Here is a 15,537-nt window from a genome sequence, read left to right as displayed (position 1 = left end):
AGGTACTAGATTGAAAATGAATTCTCATTAAATAGATTATCTGCATGAATTACCTGGAATGTTTAATAATACAATAGCTAGTAGTTAGACATCAGAAAATCAAAACTTATTATTTTTTTAAATTGCTGTGTTTTTTGTAGTCCAAATTGGCAGTTTGCCCAGAAGGACTATTAATTTCGTTTTGACATTTTGCGTCTATTGACGATGTGTTTCTTTTCAAATTGTTGCCACCAGACACTACCGCCCTGTGTTATATTTGAAGAAATTAAATAATGAAGAATCTGCATGAATGTATGTATGTTTCTCGCATTGTGATAAAATAATGGTACCTAGAACCATCAGAATTTGAATAACTTTAATCTTTCATAGAATATGGGCATGTGGAAGCCCTAATTTGAATTTGAAATTTCTTTTATTATCGCTTTCATATTTTGTAACACTTCAACGAATTTTTGATTAACAAAGTAAACGCTTTCAAAGCAAACAATGGCAACACTTTAAGCAAAGAAAAATTATCTCCAGCGCGCGAGACTCGGAAATTCTATGCTCATTTTAAAATTATTTTGCGATATTGCTGTTGAACTGAATTCGATGGTTTAAGTGCGAAGAACATGATATTTAATAAATAAAGGTAACACACAAATGAATATAGAAACCGAAAGTTTCCTATTTAAAATTACGCCCCTTTGGACGTAATTTTAAATAGGAAACATTCGGTTTTTTTTGGGGGGGGAAGTGCAAGATTTTTTTTAAACCGCAAACGGAAACCAAAGCCGCCTTAACATATTTATTGGCCTTGTGATATCTTCGTTCTGAAGTGTTGAGTCATTTAATTCACAGTAGTTGTCTTTTGATTATTTATTGAAAACAATAACAACATGATTGAAACAAATATGAAATATCATACGTGGCACAGTGCCGGATCTATACATGTTAGCACATCCTCGTTCCTGCGTGTTCTAACAATATTTTCCCCCCGCCGCGGGAAAAGCAAACATCAGTTTATCCCCTTAGGAAATTTTAGTTGGAATATCCTCCGGCCCGCGACGAAGGTATTCATCATAAATTCAAAATCTTACAATAAAATAGTACATCTTATATTTTTACAAACTTGTAATATACGACATAGCATGATTACTTTATATATAAAGGACATTATCATCATACTACTTACTACTATACATTTTATCTTACTAATTACCACAAGCTAAATGCAAATAGAAAAGAAAACAACTATCATCAAACAGTAACTAACGCAAGTAACAAATTTCAGTTACTAAAGCAATACTAAATAGATACATGAAATTCTGAAAACAATCATTCATATCCCTTTCCAAGCTCCAAATGCCCCTCAGGGTCTCACTTTTGTGAGTACGGGTGTGGCAATCCCGAGGTACCCTAGCCCTTCAGGGGATCATCTTCTTGGTGAGACGGGTGTCACGATCCTGGAGCCCAGTGATCTATCCTCTTTTCCATCTCCTCTCCTCTTGGCTGAAACTTTTTTTCCTTCCCTTCTCCCTTGTGGTTTCTCTCTACGGAGTTTGGAGCTCGTCACGAGAGACTGGAACAGACCTTGTTTCTAGTTTTCGAGTGGCGAGAAAACTGCCCACGTGTTTGCCGTGCGTGGAGACCCGTGTCGCTGGAAAGGAGGGTTTTGGTATTTGAGGGGCGAGGTACTGTCCCCAACACACTGCTTTGGCCTCTGCTTCAGCTAAACGGGAGGCACCTTAGTCGTCCTGACGGGTGTCAATCGGCTGGTCACTAGTCCTTGTTCCAGTGGCTTGAGGTCAAGCTCTCGGGAGTACCTGCTTTCGGGAAAGCCGACTGTGGGGCTTCAGTTTGCGTATAGGTCCGGCTAGCCCTAACACAGGAATCTGTGTTCCCTTGTTGGGCTCCGTGGTGGGCGGGGCCGTCGGACCCGAATCTTTCTTCTCTTCAATATGGCTTCTTCACACATATATTTAATTAAAGATTTCGAGGTCAGTCCAGTTACTCAAATCACTCCAGTCACTCAACCTAGTTCTGAAACGTCTACTGCTAAACCAGTCATTCAACCTATTTCTGAAACGTCTAATGCTAAACCAGTCATTCAAACTAGTTCTGAAAAGTCTACTGCAAAAAAATTACGTACAGATACAAATGAAAAAAATCATAACAATAGTCCCCGTTTTCTAGTCATCTCTAGTCCTTCTGGCGAAATGCATAAGATGTCTCCTTTCGTAATAAACAAATACATTCAGTCTTGTATTGGTGAGCCGAGAAATATAAAGCGTCTCCGATCCGGAGACTTGCTTATTGATACAACCTCAGCCACCCAGTCTGCTTCTTTACTTCAAATAACTAAACTTGGGCAAGCGAATGTCACTGTAACAGCACATAAGACACTGAATTATTGTCGTGGCGTAATATCGGAATTCGACCTTCTGTATGTTCCTGAAGAAGAGATCGCTTCCGAGCTATCCGACCAAAATATCTGCGGTGCTAGGCGGATCAAGATGCGTAAGGAAGGTAAGTTGATCGATACGAAACACGTGATCCTTACCTTCAACACGCCTGATCTGCCTAAGAATATTAAGGCCGGATATTTAAATTGTCCTGTAAGACCTTATATTCCCAACACTATGCGATGCTTCCAATGCCAGCGTTTCGGCCATTCAAAGACGTCTTTTCGTGGCAGTCTCACATGCGCCCGATGCTCACAGATTGGCCACGATTCTGAAAATTGTACCGCTGCGCCTCTTTGTATAAATTGCAAGGGTGAGCACCCAGCATTTTCACGCCTCTGCCCAAAATGGAAATTGGAAAAAGAAGTGCAGACTGCAAAGATTATGAGGAACATCTTATATGCCGAAGCCAGAAGATTAGTCCAAAGCACACAGCTACGACCAAATACATCTTACGCCAATGCTCTTAAAAGATCTCGCACAGTTGCCACCCAAACATCAGTTAGTATGCAGACTTCACCAATTAAAACTCAACAGACTACAAACAACAAGAAGAAAGAAAACCCAACCCATACAGTACAAAATAGAGAAATAGTAATTCAAAGCAAACCCAAAACTACCACACGAAAAGAAACAAATAAAAATAGACGTTCCAGCAATAGTTCTCTAGATGGAATGGTTTCTGAATCTGCGGAATCAGACGGTATGGAAGTAGAAGAGGGTCTAGAAGTTCCGAAGCACCTACTTCCACGAAAAACCAAACAAGAGCACAGAAAGAACAAAAACTATTCATAATGGCCACCCTCGTATCATGGAACTGTCGCGGTTTCCACCGAAATCTGCTCGACATCAAAGCTATAATCAATGTTCATCAACCTGTATGCTTCGCAATACAGGAAACAAATCTAAAACCGGAACAACAAGCAAAACTTCGGAGGTTTTCTTTCGTCAGGAAGGATAACCTTGCAGGTGAGCGTGCCATTGGAGGTACAGGTCTCCTCACCTCACTGGACTACCCCTCAAGTTCCTTTCCTTTGACGACACCCCTCCAAGTTGTCGCTACTTAAACAAATCTTGATATTCTTGTTACAGTCATTTCCCTGTATTTGCCTCCAAATGAGCATATTGATCAGCAAGATTTAAATGGCCTTATAGAGCAGCTGCCTGAGCCTTTCATCATAATAGGTGATTTTAACGGCCATAGTCAGCTCTGGGGTAGTAAAGATACAAATTGCCGAGGAAGACAAATTGAGTGATTGATTGAAGATCATAGCCTTTGTCTCCTAAATAATGGGCAGGATACTTACTTCCATGAGCCTTCAAAGACATTCCACGCTCTCGACCTTGCCATCTGTTCACCATCTCTGTTGCCTTTTTCCACTTTTAGTGTGGGAAATGATCTTTATAACAGTGATCATTATCCCATTTTCGTGTCTCTTGCACGAAGAGGAGCAAACCCCATGTCGAGCGTCCCTCGGTTTATACTGGACATGGCAGACTGGGAACTCTTCTCTTCCATTGCAGAGCTCACAGATCAAATGGTAGAAGATGTGTATATCGATGACGCTGTTGAAGCTGTTACTAATACTATTTCTCAGGCAGCTATGCTTTCCATTCCTAGAACTTCAGGAAAACTTCTAAAATATTCGAAACCATGGTGGAATCGCGACTGTCATGAATCACTGAAAAAACAGAAAAAAGCATGGGGTATTTTTCGTAGATATCCTACTCTGCGAAACCTCATAGCATTTAAAAGAGCCAAAGCAAATGCACGAAAACTAAGGAGGCAGAGCCAAACGAATTCTTGGATTTCCTATGTGTCGTCAATAACTTCCTCTACGCCTAGTAAGCGGGTTTGGGAAAGAGTTCGAAAAGCATGCGACATATATAAAGACCACTCAATTTCCTTTTTGGAAAAAGATGGCCGAGTGATTAGCTCTATAGAAGAATTGCTAATACCATTGGTGAGACATTTGCTGCCGTTTCTTCCAGCAGAAACTATTCACCTGCATTTCTCTCTATGAAGCAGAACTCTGAAATAAATCCCATCGCATTCAACTCTTCCAAATATGAGCATTACAATAGAGATTTTACTATGCTTGAATTAAGGAGTGCTTTATTGCAGATACATAGGTCTTCTCCGGGTCTTGATGGCGTGAATTACGAAATGCTAAAGCATCTCTCCTATAAGTCACTGACTGCCCTTCTCACTCTTTACAATAGAGTGTGGAAGGAGCGTACCTTCCCCAATGCATGGAGGAGAGCTGTTGTCATTCCTATTGCTAAGCCAGGGAAAGATCCAAGGAATCCCTCCAACTATCGGCCAACTGCCCTTACGAGTTGCCTATGCAAACTGTTTGAAAAGATGGTAAACAGCCGCCTAGTCTACTTCTTGGAAAAAAATAATATTACATCGCCTTATCAAAGCGGTTTTCGAAAGGGAAGAACGACCGTAGATAATATGCTTCTTTTAGAGACATCTATTCGAAAAGCTTTTGTCAAAAGAAGTCACCTTGTCTCAATATTCTTTGACATTGAGAAAGCTTATGATAAGGCATGGAGATACGGTATACTTCGCGATCTTCACGAGAGTGGCTTGCGTGGCAACTTACCAATTTTCGTTCAGAATTTCTTGAATACTAGGACTTTTCAAGTAAGGATTGGCTCTGTTTTGTCTGATATTTTTGAACAAGAAAAGGGTGTGCCTCAAGGCTGTGTGCTCAGTGTAACTCTTTTCAGCCTAAAAATAAATTCTGTATTAAAACAACTTCCTCCCACCATTTCAGGTTCTTTATATGTTGATGATCTACAAATTAGCTGTAGAGGTGTGGATATGACACATGTAGAGAGACAGCTCCAGATCGCTTTGAACAGGATCCAGGAATGGGCAAAAAGAGGAAGTTCTTTTGACTCGCCTCAGAATTGCTCACACTAGAGTAACACATAGCTACCTTTTAAAAGCTGAAAATGAGTCTGTTTGTTTTAACTGTAATGTTTGTTTATCTGTTCGTCATATTTTAATTGAGTGTCCATGTTTTAATAGGCTTCGCCAGAAATACTTTAATAGCTGTGACTTGCCTCTCGACCGTCTAATCGGAAGAGAGGTCAATTGTGGTTTGTTTTATTATTTGAAAGAGACTGGCTTTTATTACCAAATGTAATTTGTTTTGATTACTGTGTCTTGAATTTTAATGTGTGCTTTTAACTTAAGTTTATATGACTTCATCCTCTGGATCTGGTACATTTGTCTACATGTTTTTATTTATTGAATTTTAATGTCATCAATTGTAATCATCCCATCTTGTGTTTGGCGCGTTATAATCATCTTTGGTTTTTGCGCCATAATCACTCACTCACTCACATGCGCCCGATGCTCACAGATAGGCCACGATTCTGAAAATTGTACCGCTGCGCCTTTGTGTATAAATTGTAAGGGTCAGCACCCAGCATTTTAACGCCTGTGCCCAAAATGGAAATCCGAAAAAGAAGTGTGCAGACTGCAAAAGTTACCAGGAACATCTCGTATGCTGAAGCCAGAAAACTAGTTCAAAGCACACAGCTCCAATCAAACAAATCATATGCCAGTACAGTTAAAACAACACATAGCATTGCCACCCAAACATCAATAGGCACGCAGACTGTACCAAATAAAACCCAACCGACTACATCCACGAAGAAAAAGGAAAATGCAACTCATTTAATACAAAATAAACAAACAGTCATTCAAAGTAAACATAAAACTGAAAGTCACAAAATAATTAATAAAAATAGAAGTCCTAGCAATAGCTCTCTTGACAATATGATTTCTGAATCTGCGGATTCAGACAATATGGAAGTAGAAGAGGGTCTAGAAGTTCCCAGGCATCTACTTCCACGAAAAACAAAAGAACAGCACAGAAAGAATAAAAACCATTCATAATGGCCACCCTCATCTCATGGAACTTTCGGGGTTTCACCGAAATTCGCTTGAAATCAAATCTATAATAAATGTGTATTATCCTGTATGCTTAGCAATACAGGAGACAAATCTGAAACCAGAACAACATGCATAACTTCGGAGGTTTTCTTTCGTCAGGAAGGATAAGCTTGCAGGTCAGCGTGCCAGTGGAGGTGTAGGTATCTTCACCTCACTGGACTATCCCTCAAGTTCCTTTCCTTTGACGACATCTCTCGAAGTTGTCGCTGTGCAAGTAAATTTTCATGTTGTAGATTCAGTCGTTTCTATTTATTTACCTCTTAATGAGCACATTGATCAGCAAGATTTAAATGGTCTTTTAGAGCAGCTGCCTCAGCCTTTCATCATAATAGGAGATTTTAACGGCCATAGTCCGCTCTGGGGTAGTAAAGATACAAATTGCCGAGGAAGACAAATTGAGCTGATGATCGAAGATCATAGCCTTTGTCTCCTGAATGATGGGCAGGATACGTACTTCCATGAGCCTTCGAGGACATTCCACGCTCTCGACCTTGCCATCTGTTCACCATCTCTCTTGCCATTTTGCACTTTCAGTGTGGGAAATGATCTTTACAACAGCGATCACTATCCCCTTTCATATATCTTGCACGAAGAGGAGCAAACCCCATGTCGAGATCCCCTCGTTTCATACTCGATAGGGCAGACTGGGACCTCTTCTCTTCCATTGCAGAGCTCACAGATGAAATGGTAGAAGAAGCGCATATCGATGATGCTGCTGAAGTTGTTACTAATACTATTTTTGAGGCACTTTTGCTTTCCATTCCTAGAACATCAGGAAAAATACTAAAATATTCGAAACCATGGTGGAATCGCGACTGACATGAAGCACTGAAAAAACAGAAAAAAGCGTGGGTTATTTTTCATAGATATCCTACTCTGCGTAACCTCATAGCATTTAAAAGAGCCAAAGCAAATGCACGAAAAGTAAGGAGGCAGAACCAAAGGAATTCTTGGATTTCATGTGTCGTCAATAACATCCTCCACGCCTAGTAAGCGGGTTTGGGAAAGAGTTCGAAAAGCATGCGACATATATAAAGACCACTCACTTTCCTTTTTGGAAAAAGATGCCCGAGTGATTAGCTCCATTAAAGAAATTGCGAATACTATTGGTGAGACATTTGCTGCCGTTTCTTCCAGCAGAAACTATTCACCTGCATTTCTCTCTATGAAGCAGAACTCTGAAATAAATCCCATCGCATTCAACTCTTCCAAATATGAGCATTACAATAGAGATTTTACTATGCTTGAATTAAGGAGTGCTTTATTGCAGATACATAGGTCTTCTCCGAGTCTTGATGGCGTGAATTACGAAATGCTAAAGCATCTCTCCTATAAGTCACTGACTGCCCTTCTCACTCTTTACAATAGAGTGTGGAAGGAGCGTACCTTCCCCAATGCATGGAGGAGAGCTGTTGTCATTCCTATTGCTAAGCCAGGGAAAGATCCAAGGAATCCCTCCAACTATCGGCCAACTGCCCTTACGAGTTGCCTATGCAAACTGTTTGAAAAGATGGTAAACAGCCGCCTAGTCTACTTCTTGGAAAAAAATAATATTACATCGCCTTATCAAAGCGGTTTTCGAAAGGGAAGAACGACCGTAGATAATATGCTTCTTTTAGAGACATCTATTCGAAAAGAAGATTCGAATTTATCGAATTAAGATTCGATCTATTCGAAAGATTGCTTTTGTCAAAAGAAGTCACCTTGTCTCAATATTCTTTGACATTGAGAAAGCTTATGATAAGGCATGGAGATACGGTATACTTCGCGATCTTCACGAGAGTGGCTTGCGTGGCAACTTACCAATTTTTATTCAGAATTTCTTGTACAATAGAAGTTTTCAAGTAAGGATTGGATCAGCTTTATCGAATGTTTTTGAACAGGAAGAGGGTGTGCCTCAAGGCTGTGTGCTTAGTGTAACGCTGTTCAGCCTAAAAATAAACTCTGAATTAAAAGAACTTCCTCCCACCATCTTGAGATCTCTATATGTAGATGATTTACAGATTAGCTGTCGAGGGGCTGACATGAGATATGTAGAGAGGCAAATGCAGATGGCTCTGAATAAGATCCAAGAATGGTCCGACAAACAGGGATTTACTTTTCCAAAACAGAAAACTGTGTGCGTGCACTTTTGTAGGAAGCGTGGTCTCCATCCTGAACCTGACTTATATCTGAATGGTACAATTATTCCACTTGCGCCTGAAGTAGAATTTTTAGCAGTGACGTTCGACCGAAAATTGACTTCCCTTTCTCATGTTTTAAACCTGAAAAAGAAGTGTCTAAAAACACTAAATATTTTAAAAGTGTTGGCGAACACCTCCTGGAGTGCAGAGCGTTGCTCCATTCTTCGGATTTACAGAGCGCTTATCCGCTCTAGGCTGGATTATGGCTCAGTTGTTTATGGATCCGCTCGCTCATGTGTTTTGTTAAAACTGGATCCTCTTCACCATCAAGGTCTGCGGATTTGTTCAGGAGCTTTCAGGACTTCTTCTGTACAGAGCCTATATGTTGACTCTAACGAACCATCACTTTATCTGAGGCGTGAGCAATTGTCCCTTTTGCAATATTTTAATATTCTATCCCAACCTAAACATCCCAATAAGCTGTGCTTACTTGATAATGAGTGTAACACATTATTTGAAACACGTCCATCCTGTGTTTCTATGTTCCCTTTAAGAGTTCGCCCTATCATTGAGGAACTTTCCCTCTCTGACATGCGCCCCCAAGCAGTACAGAATTTTGAATTCCCACCTTGGGAGGTTTTATGGCTTACATATAAAAATGTCATTTTGTTTCAGTTGAAATTAAAATGTTTAAACATGTAAGAATTGTACTATTTAATTAAGTCTGAAAAAAGCATGCCTTGCATTTTGTTTAAAATAATTTTTTTTTAAATTTTCTTATTTGCATTAAGAGATAGAAACATTTTGGTGTACATATATATTTGGTGCCACATTTATCTGTTGGCATATATATTTCATGTCATATTGGTGTATTGTGTCTTTAAATTTATTTGTCAGTAAATACATATTTAGCTCAAAATAAATACATGTATATGGCATGTAGTCAATTGAATACCTGGGATTTTCAAAAATCTGGACTAGTTATATTTTTAATTTAAAACAGAGTAGAAAGTGAAATTACCTTTTAGGGCATTCACAGCATCTTCAGGAACTTCTTGCAGTTTTAAAAAATCTGCTAATTTTGAGCTATCATGTAATGCCTCCTGGAAAAGAAAATATATTAATATATATATATATATATATATATATATATATATTATCGTGCTACAGTATAACAAAAAGACAAGGAGCAGATAAATTTGTTTTATTTCAATAATGTAGCTAATTCAGAATTTGCTGTGGCACAAATATTAAGAATATAGAACCTATTTAGAATGGACAAGGTACTAAAATGAAAATAACAAGGTACTAGATTGAAAATGAATTCTCATTAAATAGATTATCTGCATGAATTACCTGGAATGTTTAATAATACAATAGCTAGTAGTTAGACATCAGAAAATCAAAACTTATTATTTTTTTTAAATTGCTGTGTTTTTTGTAGTCCAAATTGGCAGTTTGCCCAGAAGGACTATTAATTTCGTTTTGACATTTTGCGTCTATTGACGATGTGTTTCTTTTCAAATTGTTGCCACCAAACATTACCGCCCTGTGTTATATTTGAAGAAATTAAATAATGAAGAATCTGCATGAATGTATGTATGTTTCTCGCATTGTGATAAAATAATGGTACCTAGAACCATCAGAATTTGAATAACTTTAATCTTTCATAGAATATGGGCATGTGGAAGCCCTAATTTGAATTTGAAATTTCTTTTATTATCGCTTTCATATTTTGTAACACTTCAACGAATTTTTGATTAACAAAGTAAACGCTTTCAAAGCAAACAATGGCAACACTTTAAGCAAAGAAAAATTATCTCCAGCGCGCGAGACTCGGAAATTCTATGCTCATTTTAAAATTATTTTGCGATATTGCTGTTGAACTGAATTCGATGGTTTAAGTGCGAAGAACATGATATTTAATAAATAAAGGTAACACACAAATGAATATAGAAACCGAAAGTTTCCTATTTAAAATTACGCCCCTTTGGACGTAATTTTAAATAGGAAACATTCGGTTTTTTTTGGGGGGGAAGTGCAAGATTTTTTTTAAACCGCAAACGGAAACCAAAGCCGCCTTAACATATTTATTGGCCTTGTGATATCTTCGTTCTGAAGTGTTGAGTCATTTAATTCACAGTAGTTGTCTTTTGATTATTTATTGAAAACAATAACAACATGATTGAAACAAATATGAAATATCATACGTGGCACAGTGCCGGATCTATACATGTTAGCACATCCTCGTTCCTGCGTGTTCTAACAATATTTTCCCCCCGCCGCCGGAAAAGCAAACATCAGTTTATCCCCTTAGGAAATTTTAGTTGGAACATCCTCCGGCCCGCGACGAAGGTATTCATCATAAATTCAAAATCTTACAATAAAATATTACATCTTATATTTTTACAATTTTGTAATATACGACATAGCATGATTACTTTATATATAAAGGACATTATCATCATACTACTTACTACTATACATTTTATCTTACTAATTACCACAAGCTAAATGCAAATAGAAAAGAAAACAACTATCATCAAACAGTAACTAACGCAAGTAACAAATTTCAGTTACTAAAGGAATACTAAATAGATACATGAAATTCTGAAAACAATCATTCATATCTCTTTCCAAGCTCCAAATGCCCCTCAGGGGCTCACTTTTGTGAGTACGGGTGTGGCAATCCCGAGGTACCCTAGCCCTTCACGGGATCATCTTCTTGGTGAGACGGGTGTCACGATCCTGGAGCCCAGTGATCTATCCTCTTTTCCATCTCCTCTCCTCTTGGCTGAAACTTTTTTTCCTTCCCTTCTCCCTTGCGGTTTCTCTCTACGGAGTTTGGGGCTCGTCACGAGAGACTGGAACAGACCTTGTTTCTAGTTTTCGAGTGGCGAGAAAACTGCCCACGTGTTTGCCGTGCGTGGAGACCCGTGTCGCTGGAAAGGAGGGTTTCGGTATTTGAGGGGCGAGCTACTGTCCCCAACACACTGCTTTGGCCTCTGCTTCAGCTAAACGGGAAGCACCTTAGTCGTCCTCACGGGTGTCAATCGGCTGGTCACTCGTCCTTGTTCCAGTGGCTTGAGGTCAAGCTCTCGGGAGTACCTGCTTCCGGGAAAGCCGACTGTGGGGCTTCAGTTTGCGTATAGGTCCGGCTAGCCCTAACACAGGAATCTGTGTTCCCTTGTTGGGCTCCGTGGTGGGCGGGGCCGTCGGACCCGAATCTTTCTTCTCTTCAATATGGCTTCTTCACACATATATTTAATTAAAGATTTCGAGGTCAGTCCAGTTACTCAAATCACTCCAGTCACTCAACCTAGTTCTGAAACGTCTACTGCTAAACCAGTCATTCAACCTATTTCCGAAACGTCTAATGCTAAACCAGTCACTCAAACTAGTTCTGAAAAGTCTACTGCAAAAAAATTACGTACAGATACAAATGAAAAAAATCATAACAATAGTCCCCGTTTCCTAGTCATCTCTAGTCCTTCTGGCGAAATGCATAAGATGTCTCCTTTCGTAATAAACAAATACATTCAGTCTTGTATTGGTGAGCCGAGAAATATAAAGCGTCTCCGATCCGGAGACTTGCTTATTGATACAAGCTCAGCCACCCAGTCTGCTTCTTTACTTCAAATAACTAAACTTGGGCAAGCGAATGTCACTGTAACAGCACATAAGACACTGAATTATTGTCGTGGCGTAATATCGGAATTCGACCTTCTGTATGTTCCTGAAGAAGAGATCGCTTCCAAGCTATCCGACCAAAATATCTGCGGTGCTAGGCGGATCAAGATGCGTAAGGAAGGTAAGTTGATCGATACGAAACACGTGATCCTTACCTTCAACACGCCTGATCTGCGTAAGAATATTAAGGCCGGATATTTAAATTGTCGTGTAAGACCTTATATTCCCAACCCTATGCGATGCTTCCAATGCCAGCGTTTCGGCCATTCAAAGACGTCTTTTCGTGGCAGTCTCACATGCGCCCGATGCTCACAGATTGGCCACGATTCTGAAAATTGTACCGCTGCGCCTCTTTGTATAAATTCCAAGGGTGAGCACCCAGCATTTTCACGCCTCTGCCCAAAATGGAAATTGGAAAAAGAAGTGCAGACTGCAAAGGTTATGAGGAACATCTCATATGCCGAAGCCAGAAGATTAGTCCAAAGCACACAGCTACGACCAAATACATCTTACGCCAATGCTCTTAAGGATCTCGCACAGTTGCCACCCAAACATCAGTTAATATGCAGACTCCACCAATTAAAACTCAACAGACTACAAACAACAAGAAGAAAGAAAACCCAACCCATACAGTACAAAATAGAGAAATAGTAATTCAAAGCAAACCCAAAACTACCACACGAAAAGAAACAAATAAAAATAGACGTTCCAGCAATAGTTCTCTAGATGGAATGGTTTCTGAATCTGCGGAATCAGACGGTATGGAAGTAGAAGAGGGTCTAGAAGTTCCCAAGCACCTACTTCCACGAAAAACCAAACAAGAGCACAGAAAGAACAAAAACTATTCATAATGGCCACCCTCGTATCATGGAACTGTCGCGGTTTCCACCGAAATCTGCTCGACATCAAAGCTATAATCAATGTTCATCAACCTGTATGCTTCGCAATACAGAAAACAAATCTAAAACCGGAACAACAAGCAAAACTTCGGAGGTTTTCTTTCGTCAGGAAGGATAACCTTGCAGGTGAGCGTGCCATTGGAGGTACAGGACTCCTCACCTCACTGGACTACCCCTCAAGTTCCTTTCCTTTGACGACACCCCTCCAAGTTGTCGCTACTTAAACAAATCTTGATATTCTTGTTACAGTCATTTCCCTGTATTTGCCTCCAAATGAGCATATTGATCAGCAAGATTTAAATGGCCTTAAAGGGTAGCTGCCTGAGCCTTTCATCATAATAGGTGATTTTAACGGCCATAGTCAGCTCTGGGGTAGTAAAGATACAAATTGCCGAGGAAGACAAATTGAGTGATTGATTGAAGATCATAGCCTTTGTCTCCTAAATAATGGGCAGGATACTTACTTCCATGAGCCTTCAAAGACATTCCACGCTCTCGACCTTGCCATCTGTTCACCATCTCTGTTGCCTTTTTCCACTTTTAGTGTGGGAAATGATCTTTATAACAGTGATCATTATCCCATTTTCGTGTCTCTTGCACGAAGAGGAGCAAACCCCATGTCGAGCCTCCCTCGGTTTATACTGGACATGGCAGACTGGGAACTCTTCTCTTCCATTGCAGAGCTCACAGATCAAATGGTAGAAGATGTGTATATCGATGACGCTGTTGAAGCTGTTACTAATACTATTTCTCAGGCAGCTATGCTTTCCATTCCTAGAACTTCAGGAAAACTTCTAAAATATTCGAAACCATGGTGGAATCGCGACTGTCATGAATCACTGAAAAAACAGAAAAAAGCATGGGGTATTTTTCGTAGATATCCTACTCTGCGAAACCTCATAGCATTTAAAAGAGCCAAAGCAAATGCACGAAAACTAAGGAGGCAGAGCCAAACGAATTCTTGGATTTCCTATGTGTCGTCAATAACTTCCTCTACGCCTAGTAAGCGGGTTTGGGAAAGAGTTCGAAAAGCATGCAGAATATATAAAGACCACTCAATTTCCTTTTTGGAAAAAGATGGCCGAGTGATTAGCTCTATAGAAGAATTGCTAATACCATTGGTGAGACATTTGCTGCCGTTTCTTCCAGCCAAAATTACTCATCCGCATTTCTTTCTATCAAGCAACGCTCTGAGAAAAATCCCAAGGCTTTCAACTCTTCCAAATTTGAGCCTTATAATAGAGATTTTACTCTGCTAGAGTTAAATAGAGCTTTGTTACAGACACATAGGTCGTTTCCCGGTCTCGATGGCGTGAATTACGATACGCTAAAGCATCTGTCCTATAAGTCACTGAATGCCCTTCTCACGCTTTACAATAGAGTGTGGAAGGTGCATACTTTTCCCAGTGCATGCAAGAGAGCTGTTGTAATTCCTATTGCCAAGCTAGGGAAAGATCCAAGGAATCCCTCCAACTATCGGCCAATTGCCCTTACGAGTTGCCTATGCAAGCTGTTTGAAAAAATGGTAAACAGCCGCCTAGTCTACTTCTTGGAAAAGAATAATATTATATCGCCTTATCAAAGTGGTTTTCGAAAGGGGAGGACTACCGTAGATAATATGCTCCTCTTAGAGACATTCATTCGAAAAGCTTTTGTAAGAAGAAGTCACCTAGTCTCGGTATTCTTTGATATTGAGAAAGCTTATGATAAGGCATGGAGATACGGTATACTTCGGGATCTTCACGAGAGTGGCTTGCGCGGCAACCTACCAATTTTCGTTCAGAATTTCTTGAATACTAGGACTTTTCAAGTAAGGATTGGCTCTGTTTTGTCTGATATTTTTGAACAAGAAGAGGATGTGCCTCAAGGCTGTGTGTTCAGTGTAACTCTTTTCAGCCTAAAAATAAATTCTGTATTAAAACAACTTCCTCCCACCATTTCAGGTTCTTTATATGTTGATGATCTACAAATTAGCTGTAGAGGTGTGGATATGACACATGTAGAGAGACAGCTCCAGATCGCTTTGAACAGGATCCAGGAATGGGCAAAAAGAGGAAGTTCTTTTGACTCGCCTCAGAATTGGTCACACTAGAGTAACACATAGCTACCTTTTAAAAGCTGAAAATGAGCCTGTTTGTTTTAACTGTAATGTTTGTTTATCTGTTCGTCATATTTTAATTGAGTGTCCATGTTTTAATAGGCTTCGCCAGAAATACTTTAATAGCTGTGACTTGCCTCTCGACCGTCTAATCGGAAGAGAGGTCAATTGTGGTTTGTTTTATTATTTGAAAGAGACTGGCTTTTATTACCAAATGTAATTTGTTTTGATTACTGTGTCTTGAATTTTAATGTGTGCTTTTAACTTAAGTTTATATGACTTCATCCTCTGGATCTGGTACATTTGT

This window comes from Stegodyphus dumicola, chromosome 8, assembly GCF_044657685.1.
Source record: "Stegodyphus dumicola isolate Sdum_Otavi_A_Nest chromosome 8, ASM4465768v1".
In the NCBI taxonomy this organism is placed as follows: Eukaryota; Metazoa; Arthropoda; class Arachnida; order Araneae; family Eresidae; genus Stegodyphus; species Stegodyphus dumicola.
The sequence above is the reverse complement of the archived record's forward strand: the minus strand, read 5'-3'. Positions refer to the sequence as shown.